General features: G+C 41.1%; 1 protein-coding gene across 1 annotated transcript in view; it reads left to right on the top strand.

Moving 5' to 3' along the window:
• The window catches only part of LOC118416373 (A disintegrin and metalloproteinase with thrombospondin motifs 9-like), a 40,538-nt gene that overhangs the window by 8,959 nt on the left and 12,701 nt on the right, over positions 1 to 18,878 (top strand). The gene's annotated exons all lie outside the window — the stretch shown is intronic.

Below are 18,878 nucleotides of genomic sequence, written 5' to 3'. Positions count from 1 at the left end.
TCAAACTTTTGTGGTTGTTATAATCTGTAAGAATCATACAGAAAGTCTCTAAACAAAAGCATTCTGTCAATTTGAACTTATCTGAATAGTATTTACTTTGAATTCTTAAAGTCATATCAAACATTGCCATAGGCAATAAAATATGATATGCATATTTACTATACTAAAAGTAACAAAGCATTAGCAAAGATCTTATCATTGTAACTTTTGAAGCAACTTTCCTCAATCAAGTAAAGTTTTCAAAGAAAAATAATAAAAAACTACGGTCAGTCCTTGTATACGGTAAGTCCTCAAAATGTTTGCGTTGGTTTTGCTGTGACTGGTCTGGCTCAAAATAATGACATCGTGAATATGTGTTTTGTCTCACGCTACAAAATTGTTTCAATGGCAAACTTAAAAAACACCACGGAATCCTTCTTTCTCCTCCTAATGGTAAACTAACGTAAATGCATTTACTGTCACTAAGTGTTTGACTCAGTTGATTAGTGAGGATTTCCGAACACAGTTGATTTGTGGTGATTTCCTTACAGTTACTTCAGAAACATAACTAGACGTAACCAGATCTGTTTGATTCCTTATCTCAGGAAACTTCAACCCACCAGTGTTATCAGCGGGTGTGATCAGAAATTCCTGAAGCACCTTCAGAATGTCCTTTTTTCTGTAATTTGTAAGAGCTTCTTGTGGATCCTGGCTACCATGTAAAGCCTCAGTCACACCTCATAGTCATGTATACTACAGATAAGGTACAGGCCCAGATGGCTCTGAAGTCCACAGAAAAAGGGCTGATCTTTCTCTCTCTCCCTAAACACTGTCTGATATCACTGCTATTACAGTCTTAAGCATGTCAAAGTGGCACACTTGAAACACCAGTAGCTTTGACTCTTAAATCAAGGGAACCGCAGTATTTCAGTTATAGCTGAAATGTTTAGTCTGTGTGATGTACATTCTATTGCTACAATGAATGGGACTGTATACTTGACAGAAAAGTTGCAACATTTTGTTCGCAAGACTCTCAATGAAAGTTTAAACTTTGTATACTGCTCTTGCTTAGTCAAGGCCTTGCATTCTCTATGTCGTGAGTTCTATCCCCACCCGCGTCATAAGTCAAAGACTTTAAAATGGTAACTGCTGCTTTCTCTGCATAGCACTCAGTCTTTGGGAAAGAGTATAATGGTAGCTGAACACACACCAATACAAGCAGACTAGCCCCCTCCTGTAGTGATTGCACAACGTTGTGTGGCCCAAGGCTATAGAAACGGAGATGGGCGCCGACCTATACATGGTCTCGTGTGGAAAGGGCTTGAAACTTATTTAAAGTATTGTAGAGACTTAGTGAGTGCGCACACTTACCTTTGATGATGTCTCTGCTAATGATGCATGTAGCACTGTAGCCAGCAGTCTCTGCCATCAGACCTTAGGTCTGCAATGCAAGAGACAGGATCAGTTGTTGTGACAGACAACGCAAACAAAATCTATCTATTCTGCCCTGTGCAAAGCCCAGATAAATGATAAATGTTTGTGGGGGGAAGGAGGGGGGCAATGGGGCATAGCAGGCAGTGCACTCCAGGGGGATTAGCTACATGTTTACTGATGTTATCTGCACATCTAGATCTGCCAAGATACTGTAGGGTCTCCCTGGGTTGTTGGGGCTGCCAAGGAGACTGGGTGGTTTTGGTTTCTTTTGGAACAAAATAGCAATGATTTGATTTACAGTAGGTTGCTCCAAGTGGGGAGTGAACTACTTCAATTGTTTTAGCTTGTCTGTCTGTCTTGTGTGTGTCTGTGTGTCTTTGAATGTGTGTGTGTCTGTCTGTATGTATGTGTGTGTGTGTGTGTGTGTCTGTATGTATGTATGTGTGTGTGTGTGTGTCTGTATGTATGTGTGTGTGTGTGTGTGTCTGTATGTATATGTGTGTGTGTGTGTGTGTCTGTATGTATGTGTGTGTGTGTGTGTGTGTGCCTTTGTGTAGCTTGTTGTCTGACCAGTAAATATGCACATACAGGTGTCTTGTTAAAACAAGAACATTATGAATTGAATTACAAAAATTGTTGGATGTGAGACATTCACTATTTTGTGCTGAAATGGCAGCAGGACAGCCTAACAGAATTCAGGAATACAGGCATGTGAAAGAAAGACTGGGAATGGAATGGGGAGATGATGAGTTTGTAGTGCAGACATCTCCTGTGTTTGTGGCACACACAGCAGGGTGGTGCTCAAGTGTATGTGTCCTGTTTGTTGTTCATTAAGGAGGAAACAAATTAGGCACAACAGGAACACATCGTTATAAGCACAGTACACAAATAGTTGTTGTGTCAACTGTAAACCTGAACTAAATAGAAAAGGTACGGAAAGAGCTACATGTACATGTATGCTAAGACCTTGCACCTACATGTACATGATTCGTAAGAAGCCTGTATCCTGTACTCCCCCATCCACAGCCTTCTGTAAGCTGTCCCCAGTATCCCCCCATCCACACAGCCTTCTCTATTAAAGATGTGTCCTGTATCACCCCATCCACAGCCATCTGTAAGCTGTGCCCTATATCCCCTTATCCACATCTTTCTATAAGCTGTGTCCCATATTCCCCATCCACAGCCTTTTATAAGCTGGGCTCCATAAGTACTGTTCACCATACTTGTTAAAAAGAGCTAGGAGAATTTCACCTGTATAATGAACCCCTATAAAGATATAAGGTACCGGGGACGAGTAGCTCAACAGTTCATTAACTTGCAAAATAAACTTCTTCTTCTTAATTGAGTTCATTTGGACTAAACTGTTTCAAGATCACCAGTCATTCACTTTGACTTGGCATCTTCAAGTTCATGAGGAACAGACCTGGGCGTCTGCCAAGACTGTTAAGTCTTTAGTGCCCCTTTCCAGAAACAAGGTGAAGGGGCAGAACTTTAAGACGTCTTGTCTGTGCAGCACCAAGACGGATGGTTTCTTAAGATTAAAGACAGACTTTCTCATAGTCTGAGGGAATCTCTTACAGGAAAGATGCCCTAACCTGGCATAACACTAGTCACTTCGGGTTTAGGAAGACATTTGTTTGCAAATTTCAAATGTAAACCCAATGTTACAACTTGCCCCAGGGTCTATTGTTAGATATCACATACCATCCAAAAGTGTGCCTTTTTGAGTTGGTTAGAAGTTCATCTGTGTTGATGTTATTTCTGTCATGATGTGCAATTAATGTGCTGTGTATTATCACCATATACATTGTATACAAAGAAAATGGATGACATAACCATTTGCCATAGATTCTGAGTTCCCAGTTAACATTGTCACCTGTACCAAAAGTTAAAATGGTAAAAGAACGATGCTAATCATGTCCTTGAGCAGGCTTCTTACACAGCCATTTTCCTACCTAGGGAAAGTCTTAAAGGAAGTGATCACCATTAAGAATTTACACACTATTTCCTTTCACAAAGTAAAGCGCAAACCAATATACTTTATATAGCCTGGAATCCAGCCTTGTTCGCTTTGGTCCGCTCCCGAAGGTCGCTACTCACCATCAAGTAGCGACCTTCTAGAGCAGACCAAAACGAACAAGGCTGGACTCCGAGCTAAACCAATAAGCTTCCAATGACCCAAAGCCTTGAATTTGTAAGTTGCGTCACAGATGTACTTACCTTCAAATAAGAAAAGTAGAAGTCACCGTCAAATAAAGAAGAATCCTCCGAACCACCACCCCCAAGCCGGAACACATCTTCTATCCTTTCTAAGACGCCTTAGAACATCTCCCCTTCCCCCTGGCTTACAGGGTTCAAGACTCCAGTTACAAACTACGCTAATGAAGCTCCATCATGGACCATTTGCTGCCCTTTTGGAAACCTTTACAGCCAGGGGAGCTTGACGTTCTGCCAATACAGACAGGGGAATCTCCGCCTGGGAAGCACTTGAGTCATTGAGTGGAAGAACTCAAGCTGAGAGGGTGGTTTAGTGTCTAAGAAAGACGGCAGGTTGTCTGAGCAGATATCTCACAAGTGGTGAAGACCCTGAGAAAAGGGCGGCATTGGTGTTTGGTTGGGTGTTCTTGGAATCCGTATGGGAAAATTGGTTCTGATTTGGCAGGGTCATAAATATATAATGGGGGGATCTTGGCAATGCCTAATTGTAAATTTTATAAGTGTAAGTTATGTTATTGCTATAGATTCAGAAAGGCTGACAATGCTTAACAGTACATTCAAGTGTTTCCCGATGCATCCTACAGGACTTAATGACCTAGTGGCTGGATTTTTGTGTCAAAGCGCATTTCGAACCCAGAGTTGTTCAGGAGTATAATGTCCAACCTGTACCTCTGCGGAGTATTGAAGGCAGATAAGAAGGAAGAGAAGTTAGATCGGAACACAACAACCTTTACTTCTTGTCCCCTCTGGCAGTTTTCCTAGTACAGTCTTAAAGAAGTTTTCTGTCTACAGAAGATTGTGTTTTCACAACTTGAAGATGCATTTGGTACTTCTCAGCACAAAACCTCAGGAAGGAAATGGGTAGAACTTCCTGAGTGAAACCAGATCAACTCTTAAGCAGGCAGCTTTTGTGATTGATTTAAGGTATTTTAAGACAACTTTAAGAGTTCTGGGAGTGCGTGCCTTAACGGAATTAGAGTCTTGTTACAAAGGAAATAGTTCTCCCTCCCTTAAAAGTTCCGTCATTAAGACTTCTTCTGCTGGAAAGAATGCCTTCATCCAAGTAAATGATACTTAAAAGGGAAATGAATGAATTAGCCTAGTATCCAGACTTGGTCCCAACTGTGTTTGGTGCGAGGCATCATAAGCTTAACCGGATAATGACCTAGTTAGAAATGGATGTGAAAAAGGAGCCAGTGTGTTAGAACAACTGTAGATGATAAGAAGAATGGAAAAACACACTGCTGCCACATGTGGTGATCAAGGTCATGGTCATTTCTCAGCTGATGCAAGGAAAAAGTCGGGGAAAGAGCATTGCCAATAGAGATAGAATTTTATGTACCGATGTTCTCTTCCATGACATGGTAAACTTAACTTGTATTTCTGAACTTTGATATACAAATGTAAGAAGAAGGAAATGTGGGACTTCAAAATGGTATTTTTTGGCATAGTTAACATTTTACCCCACATTGTACACTTTGGATTTAGAACAGAGTTTCCAGACTTCTTGTACAGAAGTTTGTATTGACCATATGGGGTATTTCATCCCATGAATCACACAGTTTTACTGAGAGAGAGGTCCTGACAAACAGGTGTCTTGGGGACACTTGCCAAGCCTATCCCTGCTACACCCAGCTACATGGAGCACTAATGAACAGTCTTCTGGAAAGTTTCTACTTAAGCAGAGTTCCAGCTAGAATTTGAAACCTAGGCTCCTATTTATTTTCTTGGTTCAAGGAAAATCAAAGTGAAAGTTCAACAAAGGACAGGTGAAAACAGAGGGTTTCGAGGAAACTTAAAATTTTGACTGCATGTATGCACTCTCTGTAACTATGTGTTCAAAAGTACTATGTACCAAGGCTCCAGTTTTCCTGTGACTCAGTCTCTGGCTTCATGTTCATAAGATTTTAGACGGAATTTAACATCTGAGAACCAACCAGTTAACTTGGTTCAGCCCTACTGAACACCAGTAGAGAAGAACCATTTAATTGTTCAGTTTAAAGTCCTACATGTCTACATAAACATATACTATTACTGTGCACTGTTGTTGTGTGGCAGCTTTAGTTAGAGTTCAGCTGGTCAGATGAATTGGTGCCAAAAAACTTTCTGACATTACTGTGGTGCTTGCCAACTGTGCACCCAGTCGAGGTGTTTTCCTGTTCCTAATGTTTTCCTTTTCGAGTGAGGAAATAATCTTGATACGTGGCTGAAATTTTTAGCATATCAAAGTGACAATAGAAAAGGCACCTATACAGTAGTTGTCAAACCAGCCACTAACTAGCTATAAGGTCTGAGTGCAAAGGTGAGGTGCTATTGGCTAAACATTGACAAAGACCTTTCTTTGATCCAATATCTTAAGTATGGTGTAAGTAGGCTTTGTGTCAAGTGCATTCAACAGGATGATTTTAGTACCAGAAATGCAAGAGGACACAATAGCTGTGCATGAGATGTGCAAAAGATAGATTGCTTGTTATTAAGATTTATATAGATATTATATTAGTCAAAAGGTTGACTGAATTTCTAGTTGATACTGAACAACTTGTTGCCTGTGGATTTGGTACTCCTGATAAATAGACCAGATAGTCAAGGTACTGCCTCTGCACACATGCAATGCCAGACCTTTTCCTGTTCTCCTACCTTGTATGATGGTTGCTTATTCTCTTGCAGAGTCTTTGGGCTGTTGTGTGGTTGAATCTGCCATTTCCTTGGGCATCCATCCCTTCCTGTGGTGCTCCTTGAAATTCACTTGTCTCTGGAAGAAGGTGGAAAAAGTCCTTAGCCATGGGTCTTTGCAATTTCAGTACCTTGAGATATTCCTGGCTCTCAGTTGGCTTTAGTCCTTGGGCTTTCCCTGAGAACTGGTCTTTAGCAAGCATCCGTTGCTCCCAGTGGTAAACCTGGTCTCAGTCACGTCCGCTCGGAGCGGGAGTCCCCTGTACCTACTGATGACTTTCCTGCCAACTAAACTTTATGTACAGTAAGAAGTATTGCAGCTTCACCAAAGCCAGTCAAGTAAGTACTCTGGAGTAAAGCTGCAGCGTCGTACCTTCCTCCCGGCCACAACAAAAGTCTGGAACTCCCTGCCACAGCACATACTAGTGACTATAGGGGACCGACAAAAGTTTAAGACCAGCATCAACAACCACTTCAGTGACTCATATCAGCACCTTTAAGGTCAGCTGATAAAGCTGAAGATTGGTTTCAATTTGCATAGGAAAAAAAGTTCAAGTGCAGCTTCGATGAATCAGCTGACTGCCCCAGTTCTGGATCTGCGGATGAGCTGGTGATGAGGATTGATGCTGGCAGGGGAAACCTCCCTCCCTTCCCTGACTAATCAGGCCCTGATTCCCAGCCCTGTCTGGAGGGATGCCTCCTAAATAGGTCCCATGTGAGCCCCGCTGGGCCGGCAGTCTGTCTTGTAGTGGGCTGGTACAGGCTGGTTAGGGTTTCAGGTCATCAGCCTGGCTGGGAGGCAGCACCAAGCAGTCTTCAGGGAACCACACAATAGGCTGCTCCAGGGCCTTTTCAGACATAGCCTGGATGCCAGGCTGTTTCCAGGGCCTTTTCAGACCTAGCCTGGATGCCAGGCTGTTTACTGGGCCTACACAGGGTTTCAGCCAGGTCAGTTGGGTTGGGAGTCATCAGCACGTACCAAGTAGTCTTCAGAGACCCATATAATGTAGACTGGATTCCAGGCTGTTTCCAGGGCCTACACTAGCTTACATTTGTAGTCTGGATGCCAGGCAGCTGGCTGCTTCCAGGGCCTACACTGGGTTTCAGGTCAGTTGGGCTCTGAGGCAGCACCAAGCAGTCTTCTGGGACCCACACAATGTAGCCTGGAGGCCAGGCTGTTTCTAAGGCCTACACAGTTGGGCTGGGAGTCTAGCCTCTGGTATTAGATGTATCATAGCTTGCAAGGCTCTTGAGTCTCCTCTGTACTCTCCTCAGTTGCTACCTGGAGTCAACAGTCTTCAGAGACTTAGCCTGAATACCAGGCTATTTCCAGGGCCTACACAGACATAGCCTGGATGCCAGGCTATTTCTGGGGCCTACACAGACTTAGCCTGAATGCCAGGCTATTTCCAGGGGGGCTAGACATTTCCAGGTGGCAGCGAACAATGGAGGGATCTGCCTCCTAGACTTTGCACTGGTAGACTTGACCTTTCTTGTGCTGGCATTTCTTGACTTAGAAAGTCCCAAGTTCTGGTTGAAAACATTCTCCCTATACAGAAGCAGGGAACAATAGGCAAGTGTGCATCTGGACTTTGCACCTTTAAACATGACATTTGTACTGGCATTTTCTTTCCTCAGAAACTCCAAAGCATCAGTAGATTTTCCCTGTGCAAATCCAGGGATATGGAACAATTGACAAGTAGTCTTCTGGGACATGGCAAGTAAAGTTAGACTTCTAAACATGACATTTATTTCCATGGAAACTCTCAAGTTTAGGTTGGATCCATTTGTGGCGGGGTGCGTGGTGTGTTTTCCCCTGACAATGGTGTGCCTTTCAGAGACGACAAGGTCGTGCGTTTGGCTGTACACAATGGTGCCAAGATCACTGACTGCAGGCAATTAGCCTTGAACTTGTTTATAAACAGATGGTCATCAAGGGCTGATCGCTGTCACTGAGCTGAAACATCCCTCCTGGCAGCCTGGAGAGGCTCTGAACCAAACTTTGAGCAGGTCCAATTTTGGTTCTTTGCTCTTAGATAATGGCCCTTGCTTTAGGCCACACCAATTTGTTCCCTTGGTTCTCATGACATTTTGTTAGGTGGAATTTTTCGAACAAGATGGCGTTGTGAAAACAGAAAACTTGGAGGAAAACGTATTAGTATATTTGCATGCATTCACTAGCTTGCATATGCCTGTAATATATGCATTGTATTCAATAGAGAAGAAGTAGTAGCATCATGATCAACTATCAACAGTTTCTTTGTATGTCAATCCAAGAACCAGCAAATGAACATATGTGTATATTATGACTGGAAAGAGCCATGGTGAATAGATACAACTGAACTCTGAAGTGGTCAAAAGTTGATATAACAGCATAATCAATTTTGTTAACCTACATGTATGCTTGGGAAATCCTATTAAGTAAGGAAGTTTGAGTTTTATAGAGTTATAAGCAAAAGGTGTAAATATCATGGCTTTTGTCAACAAATTAATTGATGGAAGAATCAAATGGCAAAAAAAATCCAAAGATTTATAGCAAGACGTTAGAATATAAGGTCTTAGAAATAAAGTTAGACAGAAAACATTGCAGGTTGGCTTAAAATGAACCTGGCAAGTTTTCATGCTTCCCACCTTGCAAATTGTAGTAATTGGAGGCTCCACAAATAGCTGGGAATGGGGCAAAGTTGCAGGTAGGGTTTGTTGAGGTCTCCACCAGAAATCTTTGATCCGTGCACTACTGCAAAGGTGACGAACGGCAAGTCAAAAATAAGAACCACATGCGGCGAGCGCAGTGAGCAGTAACCCAGCGCAGGAGAAAAGTTTGCATAGTTCTGTGAGATTGAAGATAAAACCTGCAGCTAACGATGCCGGGTCAGGTAGTTGTTTTGACTGAGGAGCCAGTTATGGGGTGCCTGAGAGCGAAGAAGTCCTCACTTCAGCGAACCTCGGATGTCAAATGCTGCCCAGGTAGTAACAACAGGTTTAGCGGAGAGCAGTACTGGACTTTGCAGGATAACTAGGACCCTCAGAGCTACAGAAATGTTTCAGGAAGTCAGGGATAAGTTTTACGGCCTCTGATGGAGCGCTGATACTCTGTCTGACCCGATGATAGGAGAGCGGGTCACTGTGTTAACTAACTCCATCCTCTTTAAGTTAAATCTCCAGACTTGAGACAACCCAAAGACAAGTGCCTTCCTTACCTCTGTCTTGAATGACAGGCCAGACTTGAGTAGCTAGAGGAAAAAGAAAGTGCTGTGGTTGGAAGAAATGTCTCCTTCTCCTAAGACACTGCTGACCCTGACCCAGTCGTACTTCTTGAAACCGAAGAAGACAGCAAAGTTGCAAACTCGAAGAAAGACTTTCCGTGGTGTCAAAGTTGCTGCTGGAAACCTTCACGTATGGCAAAGGATGAACGAGGCATTGTTAACACACACTTACCGAACCTGGACACGTTCTGGAGACTGCTTGAAGAGCAGGGCTGCCGGCATGTGTACACAATTGTGCCAGCAGAATAAATGTTTACCGAGCCCTGTAGTCTGTGCAAAGTAATTCTTGCCTACCTGCCAGGAACATCTTGCAGCCAGATGTTGGACAAGTCTCTCTCTCACTCTTTCTGCCTGCCTGTAAAGTTTGCAGTGTGTTTGCCTTGCCTGGAAGGAGCAGAGTTCTGTCTGTGTAGATCATGAGTGTGTGGAGGAGCCCCTGCCGGCTAGCCGCTCCAGTTCCTGGGTTATTGGAACCACATGGGCCTGCTGCAGGCATGGGACACTGATGGGCTGGGGGCAAGTGGGGTCACCTGGGGGGGGACAGGGGATGGGGGCTTTTACAGGACCTGCATATACCCATCATACAATGGTCATTACTGACAGAAGGGGGCGAATTGGTATGATGCATACATGTACGTTTATAAGGAATAGGCAAGCTATCTGTATACTAATTTCCAAGCTATCTGTATTCTAAATTATAAGACTTTGGGCCTCCTAGTGGCTTTTTTTGGTATTGCAGCGGAACTTCATTTTTTGATATCTTGCGTTCTGAACAAGCTACATGTATGGTGACAATTAAGTGTTACAAAGGTTAGAAGAAATTCCGCCTGATTCATGGGTAACTCACTTCAAAGCATTACATGAAAAACGTAGGCTTGAGAGGCAAAATTTTGACACTGAATTTGAAATGAAAATTAAAGACAATCTAAAGGCACTGGAGGAACTCAACACAGAGCAAGGGCCTCTTGATTGCCAAATCACGGAGGCTGAAATAAGTAGTGCAATAACGGCTCTCAAAAACAAAAAGGCGAGCGGCGAAGACATGATAATTAACGAAATGCTGAAAGCGGGACACAGCTTACTTTTAAAGCCTCTTGTTGCATTATTCAATCGCATCTTTTTTAGTGGAAAATTCCCCCAAACCTGGTCAAAAAGCTACATAGTGCCCATATTCAAATCAGGGAGAAAAGACGACACTAACAACTACCGCGGGATTTCCATTTCTAGCTGTCTCGGGAAACTGTTTACCTCTGTACTAAACAAAAGGCTCTCCTCTTTTCTCGAGGAAAACAAAATTCTTAAACCTAATCAAGCAGGGTTCCGGAAGAATTACAGAACGTCAGATAACATATTTGTTCTGAAAACGTTGATTTCCAAATATACACAGTCAAGAAATCAACTATTTGCTTGCTTTGTGGATCTATCCAAGGCATTTGATTCAATTTGGCACGAGGGCCTATTATTCAAACTCATATCAAAAGGCATTTCCGGTAGATTTTTTGATATGCTAAAAAGTTTATATAGTCAATCCGCAGCGAGTGTGAAAACAAATATAGGTTTAAGTGAAAATTTCCCTGTCAAAATAGGAGTGCGGCAAGGTTGTGTTCTAAGTCCCTCACTATTTAACCTATATATCAGTGACTTAGCAGACGAACTGAATACAGGAGATTTTGATGCGCCCTTGCTAAATACATCTGAAGTATCAAGTTTATTTTATGCCGACGACCTTGTCCTACTATCAACTAGCCAAAATGGTCTTCAAAATGCAATTGATAAACTAGGTCTCTATTGCAACAAATGGAAATTATCAGTTAACATAAATAAGACAAAAATAATCGTATTTAACAAAAAGGGTCATATGTTCTCAAATCTCAAATTTCATATACTCAACGAAGACATAGAGATAGTTTCTTCATATTGCTATTTAGGAGTGGTGCTTACAACAGGTTGCAACTTCACAACAGCATTAAAAACACTACAAAAGAAGGCGCTAAGAGCTCTGTTCAGTATTAAAACAACACTAGGAGAAACCAATCCTTCAATTTCAGTATATTGTAAATTATTTGATGCCTGCGTTGTCCCAATATTGACTTATGGTGCAGAGGTATGGGGCAAAATCGGATTAAATGATAAGTCACCCATAGAACAAGTTCATCTGAAGTTTTGCAAGTCGTTATTAGGCGTAAGAAAAAACTCAAGTAATCTTGCAACAAGGGCAGAACTAGGCAGGTTTCCTCTGTGGATCGAAGTATATACTAGATTGTATTCATACTACAAAAGATTAGTTAAAGAAGTGCCAAGAAATAGTCTACAATTTGAAGCTTTTCTTGTACAGCAGGACTTACACAGTCGCAACATACCATGCTGGTTTTCCAATGTTAGTAAAATCCTGGAGGAGTCTGGTTTTGCCTATCTTTTGATTAACAGTGATCGCAACACATCTTTCGCTCAGTCCGAAGTAAACCAAAGACTGAAAGACAACTTTGTTCAAAATTTTTACTCCGAAATGAATTCTCCTGGCATGAAGGAAAACCAAGGTAATAAGTTAAGAACCTACAGAAAATTCAAGCTTACTTATGAAAGAGAAAAGTACCTAGAGATAACAAATTTTAGTTATCGCCGAGCCATGACTAAATTAAGGATCAGCGATCACCCACTGCAAATTGAAGCTGGCAGATACACCCGAACTCCTCCTGACGATAGAATATGCATGTTTTGTAATAAGAATGTCAGATGTATAGAAAATGAAATGCACTTTGTACTAGAGTGTTCTCTGTACAATGATATGCGTAATAGCCTTGTTAATGTTAAACGTGTTAAAGAGAAATATACAAACATAACAAAGGTAGACATGTTTAAATATCTGATGTCATCAACTAACTATTACATATTGGAAGAACTGTGTAAGTTCGTTTACTCTTGTTTTAAGAGGAGGGACGAAGCTTGTAGAAAATAGTTATTTTTAGGATACATCATTGTTTATTTGTTGTCATTAACTTTATATCAAACTTAATGCATTTAGCCCCATTGGGGCATGAACATGCAATAAACATCATTGTCATCATTGTCATCATTGTTAAGGAAAAGACTGTCAGACTTGTATGTCCAAACCTTTTTCCAGCAATTGTCTAAAGATAACGGCAAACTAAGATTTTACAAACATATCAAAACCGAATATGCCATGGAAACCTATCTATACCAGAACGACACTGACAAGAGATCCAATGTATGTAAGATAAGAATCAGTGCTCACTCACTAGAGATAGAAAAGGGTCGTTATAAAAAAGTGCCAGTTCAAGATAGATTGTGTAAATACTGTGAGACGGATGCAGTGGAAGATGAAATACATTTTATATGTAACTGCCCCCATTATGAGGACGAAAGAAACAACCTTTTTGACACAATCAAAACAATATTTCCAACTTTTCACTAGTTAATAGACCTCAAAAAAACTATATTTCTGTTAAAATCACAGAACCCACTAATCATTAAAGAAGTGGGACTTTTCATCAGCCACTGCCTCCAAAGAAGAAGTCAAACCACCCAGTAAAGAAAGTAGAAGCATGTACATAGATAGCTGACGTGTGTGTATTTAGAATAGACACTTGTTACTTTTCACTGTCTGTATCATTGCAATTAGCCTACGGGCATGGATTTGCAAATAAATTATTATTAATGTCAGAAGAAATTTTAAATTTAAGTAGGTATACGTAAGTCGGCACACTTAAACATATACAGTTCCAGGAGTAAGAAATGGACTGTCCCCTCCTAAACAGTCCCTTCTGAAGGACGGAATTTCTGCAGTATGAAGTGAACAGTCCCTCCTTCTGAAAGAGATAGACTTATCATGATCCCCTCCTGACAACCCCCATTCGTGTATTAATGAATGAATGAAGACCTTTATTGTACGTTTTTGCTTTCTAACAAGCTAAGCACAGGTCAAAGTGGATAGGACACATCTCCCAGTGAGGTACAATTTGTGTAGGGTGTGATACATGACTAAAACTACAAAGTCTAAAGTATACTAGTATGTACAGGTTCAACTTCTTCTCGCTTAAGACAGTTGTAAACGTAGTTGCAGGTGGACTTTAGAATACATGGTTTGTCTAATTGCATGAGGAATGTAAATTTTCAGTGTTATTTAAATATGGAAAGCATGGAAACTTATCCTGTACACAATTGAAGAGGATATTTCTCTCATTGTTGTATAGTGAACAGTCAACAATAAAATGACACTCGTCTTCTATCTTTTAAATTACAATATTGGCAAATTCTTAATGTGATTTCGACCAGACTGACAACGCTGGCTATTATATGGAGAATAACTTACCAGAGGAGTTGGCCGGCCGCGCAGAAACATGAACCTAAGCGTGGACTGACTCCCCTGGCCAATTTCACAATTTTTTTCCAGAATTCTACAATCATCTGTTTGAACAAAATACTATGTGACTCATGTGACAAAATGCAAATTAAACTCTGCTGACCGGGGAGTATGGTTTGCGATCCAGCCAACTCGTCTGGCATGTTATCTGACTATATATGCCCAATTTCTACTATAACATAGCAATGATACAATCATACTATAAAGAAAACAGTACAAAATAGAAAGCCCGACACAAACGTCTAAAGGAACGTCAAAAAACAGCCGGAGCCGAACTGTGATTAATTAATTGATATTAAGTGTATTATTGACTTATGCATTTGATATGATACAGGCTTTTCATTTGACGTCATCTGCGCCATGTCGGATTACAGCATACGTCTGTTAGCAACACGAAGATGCTACTACATAATTTAATTACCCGCCAACAACATGGTCGTCGGAGGATTCAAGTTGTAATTAGTATGACGTCAATGAAAAGCCTGTATATTGCTAAAGAATGCTATTGGTTGATTTTAGATAATGTTATTGATTGAGTTAATTGTGTCATTTACCGTCCGAAACCCAGCAATTATTGATTCATGTTAACATCTCACCATGTAATGCTGCTAGTGTTGTTGATGTTAAATATGTAACGTACTGTATTAAAATTAGTAGGTCATAAATGTTAACATGACAACGTTTTGCAAATAGTAGTTATAATTCATTGTATTTTAGGGAAGAGGACTCCAGGAAGAGTAGTGGTTGTATGTCAAAACTAATGGAGATTCAATAATAAACAAACAAACAAACAAACTTCTGCTGGGAGAGTAGAGACACTAGTCTTGAACGAGAAGCTGCTGCTCTAACGTCATGTGGTAGTGAGTTCCGGACAAGTTTGTGGTTTTTGCTGGGGCCGGTCAGGCAACCGGAAACACCATATTTTTTTTCTTTAGGCCTGAACACATTTACATTTGTTATAGGCCAGGTGTGATCCAGGTGTGACCGGTCCGCGCAAGCTCACTAAGACAAGTGATACGTCACATTCTCCTGAACGCGTCCTGGGTGACAGGACGCCCCGCTCGAGTATTGCTTTCCTTACGTACAGTACGTGTATAGGTGTGGCGGCTGCCCACCTAGTGTATGGTAAGAAAAATCATCTTTCTACTTTGTGTTTGATGCTACAACTTAATTTTGTTCCAGAATAAATTTTTACCGACACGAGGAAACTTTCAATCTATAACTTTTGACTGTTCATGATAAACAGTGTCGCCCTCCCCCTATAATAAATCATTGTCATAACGAAGAACAATAGCCAATTGGTGTGTTCAATTTACAACACGCCGACTGAATCCTGTCTCTTTTCGTCAAAGTGTAGAAGCTAACAATGAAACAATTGCTTGTAGTCATTGTTTTATATTTTATGTCAATATTTTTGGTCACGGCATGTGATGAACGCCATTTCATCCCCCTCCCCATCCCATTGTAGATGGTCACGATTATGGTACATTTTAAAGACTGTCAACGCATGGAAAACACTCTAGTTCAAGTGGACTGCGATACATTAGTTTCTGTGCAACCATTCTTCTGAAGCAGAACTGAATTCTTGACGTTTTAGAATCTCGTGTGGAACTGAGTTGTACAACCCCGGTTCGAATCGGAGTCGGTGAATGGGCACAACGTGTATTTCAAATTTCGCGCCTTTTATGCAAATATTCGGTAGTTCGCCAGACGGCGCTCCAGCAGATTTGGCGCCCGTTAAATTTGGACGTTTTCTTAGACGTTTTTGTCCGGCTTTCTGTTTGTTTAAAGGTTTCCTGTATGTCGCCATGCCCATCCTCTTGTTGTAGAGTTGAACTAGTGTAGTACATTGTACTGTTACAGAATTTCAGTAAGTCAAATGAAATCAGGTGGCCTGCTGGTTTGACAGACCAATGACATTCATATAATCAAATCGATATGGTCTTATGTGGTATAAGAGTAAATGATATTTGATCATCCATCCATTCTTTCATTCATTTTTTTCATTCAATCCATCCAACCTACCCTAGGTACTGAGTCATGGCGGCCGCGGCGAACAATGCTTTGATCTGGAATGAGTTGCAAGTAAGTTGAATTTGGTTTCAAATAAAGATACAATCTTACATTCACTTCTTTGTTCACACAGTCTGTCATTGTCAGACCATGTTGTGGGCCTTCACCCTAAGATAGGAAACTGTGTGTAGCTGTTTTGATTGATTGATTGATAGTGCAAATACAAAATGTATCTTTATGTAGAAATGACTTTGAGGTATGGATACAGCCTTTTTTCTCCTGCAGTGATGATTGCCCATGTGTATCATTTTTTGAGACAGTCCCAAAATGCTCTGATGGTTAAACAATTACATAATGATATGCATGCAGTTAATAAACTGTGGGCATCTCTTGAAGATGTATTTCTTGGGAATGAATCTTGGGGTTGGGAGGGGTTGACAGCACACTCCTTCCTAGCTTGTCTCCTCTGCTGTGTGGCATCCCTGCATGACTCCTCAAATCCAGCACCACCCAGCTGACATGCACCTTTGAAGGCTGCCTCCTGTACATAAAATACATTTATAGTGCAACACACTATACAATACAATGTACAATAATAACAATATACGTTGTCAATGTTTTGTGTCCATGTCCAGTCTTTCTTTTCATGTTTTTACTGTGTATTGACTGTTACACTGCAGATAAACCAGCTTGATATAAGGCCTACCAAATTGGAAACCATTTTTGGTGGTTATTAAACAATGCAAACAATTTTTTACAGCGTCTGAATGGTGAAACACAGCGTCTGAATGGTGAAACGCAGCGTCTGAGTGGTGAAAACGTCCAGCTTCGCCAGGAGAATCAAAGTTGGTGTCCTTTTTCTTCTAATTAGTCCATTCCAAATCACCATGTGGGTTGTTAGGTCGTAATTACACTGTAAATGCCATTTAAGTTTGCAGGGTTTTAATTTTGGTAGGGGAAACGTGGGGTGTTTGCGGTGGTTTGGACTTTGCGGCACTGCCATGTACTGTAGTGTCACAATTCTGCAATGGAAAAATGTTCACCCTGAACTCAAAACCACTGTAAAGTGGCAACTGCATTTACAGTACTTTTAAAATATATGAATTAAGTCTGAACCTATTATCAATATTCATAATATCGTACAAATATGTTCCAAATGTTTTCTGATTTGGTAAAACTATTTACAGGCTTTGAAACCAAATTTGAAATGTTTACAAACTATGAAATATCAATGTTGGCCACATTCTCCATTCTTTGAGCTTGGAATTGACATTGGCATTTATCAACATTCTGATATATTTTCCTTCAATCTAAAGCATATATTTGCTCATTCTACATCTGCTTTATATGATTTACAGCATGATGGTGAAAATCTTGTTCATTTGAAACAGCCTTAAAGATGGGTGCACATGCAGATGTCATCCATATAATCAAACGGCCTAATTACAAACAACTAATTTAAAAACAATTCCAAGCAATAACAATGAATGTCCGCACAGCGACTTGGAATGGACTCAGTCATTTTAAAAATTGAGAGGAGAATGGTAGTCACTTGTTAAGTACAAGGCATGAATGTGAAATCTCTCAATAGCAATGTAACAGTATTTGTAATAAGGACTTATTATGCCAAACATTTTTCAGACGTCAAAGAATAGGAATTGCAATTGATAAAATATTAATGTAACAGTCCTGTCAGTAACTACATTTGTTGAATTCAAATGTATTGAAATACCAGGAATGCCAGCTTTGAACCCAAATGTATCATTATTTTGTTCTGACTCAATTGTTTTATATCATCAAGGGTTAAAACTAAATTACCATATGACAGCTAATGCTACTTCACCTTTATCCATGAGGTAACATATATTTGTTGTTTGTTATGAGCTGAAACCACTGTCTATGCAATGGTTACCCCACAGATAAAGGTCACAGAACTAGCATCATGTGTTTTTCATGCACTATCTATTGGTGGTAATATTGGACATATCAGTTGAGAGTGTACTACATGCTTATCATAATTGTGTTTCCGTTTCACACAGACATGCGGAACACCATCCAGCAGCTGGCTGCCAACTTCGTAAGCACATTTTCATTTAATTCTATTTCAAACTGCATATCTGTTTATACATTATACAGATAATTCATCTCGTCAATCTAGTCTTAGAATTTTAGCCCAGTGCAATCTCTCTGTGAGCAGCCTGTGGAAGTTAAATTTACTTTCAGACTGACAATACAACTCTTCCATCAGAGAAAGGTCTGCTTGTCCTAATTTCCTTGTTGTGTAGTATTAGCTATAATTCAAATTCATTGTTAATCAAAACCAGCCACTCTAATGGCTATGTTAAACTTGATTGTTGGTAAATCATTTGATTGCATAGTAAAATGACTACAGTGTAACAATCCAATGAATAGAACTCATCCCAAAAACCTTTCATGAGAACAATTGTGTTGTTTTTTTCCCTGCAGCCTGCCGTGTTTGCCCAGCTCGCTGCCATCATGGCGGTCATCCAGCCCAACCAGCAGCCCATTCAACCACCCAACAACCTGAACCTGCCCCTGAACCCACCCCAGCCGAACCAGCCTCTGAACCCACCCCAGCCGAACCAGCCTCTGAACCCACCCCAGCCGAACCAGCCTCTGAACCCACCCCAGCCGAACCAGCCTCTGAACCCACCCCAGCCGAACCAGCCTCTGAACCCACCCCAGCCGAACCAGCCTCTGAACCCACCCCAGCCGAACCAGCCTCTGAACCCACCCCAGCCGAACCAGCCTCTGAACCCACCCCAGCCCAACCAGCCTCTGAACCCACCCCAGCCGAACCAGCCTCAGAACCCACCCCAGCCCAACCAGCCTCAGAACCCACCCCAGCCCAACCAGCCTCCAATTCCACCTCCTCAACACCAACAGCCCAACCA

The sequence above is a fragment of the Branchiostoma floridae genome, chromosome 5 (genome assembly GCF_000003815.2).
Source record: "Branchiostoma floridae strain S238N-H82 chromosome 5, Bfl_VNyyK, whole genome shotgun sequence".
Lineage (NCBI taxonomy): Eukaryota > Metazoa > Chordata > Leptocardii > Amphioxiformes > Branchiostomatidae > Branchiostoma > Branchiostoma floridae.
This window is presented reverse-complemented; position numbering and strand designations above follow the sequence as displayed.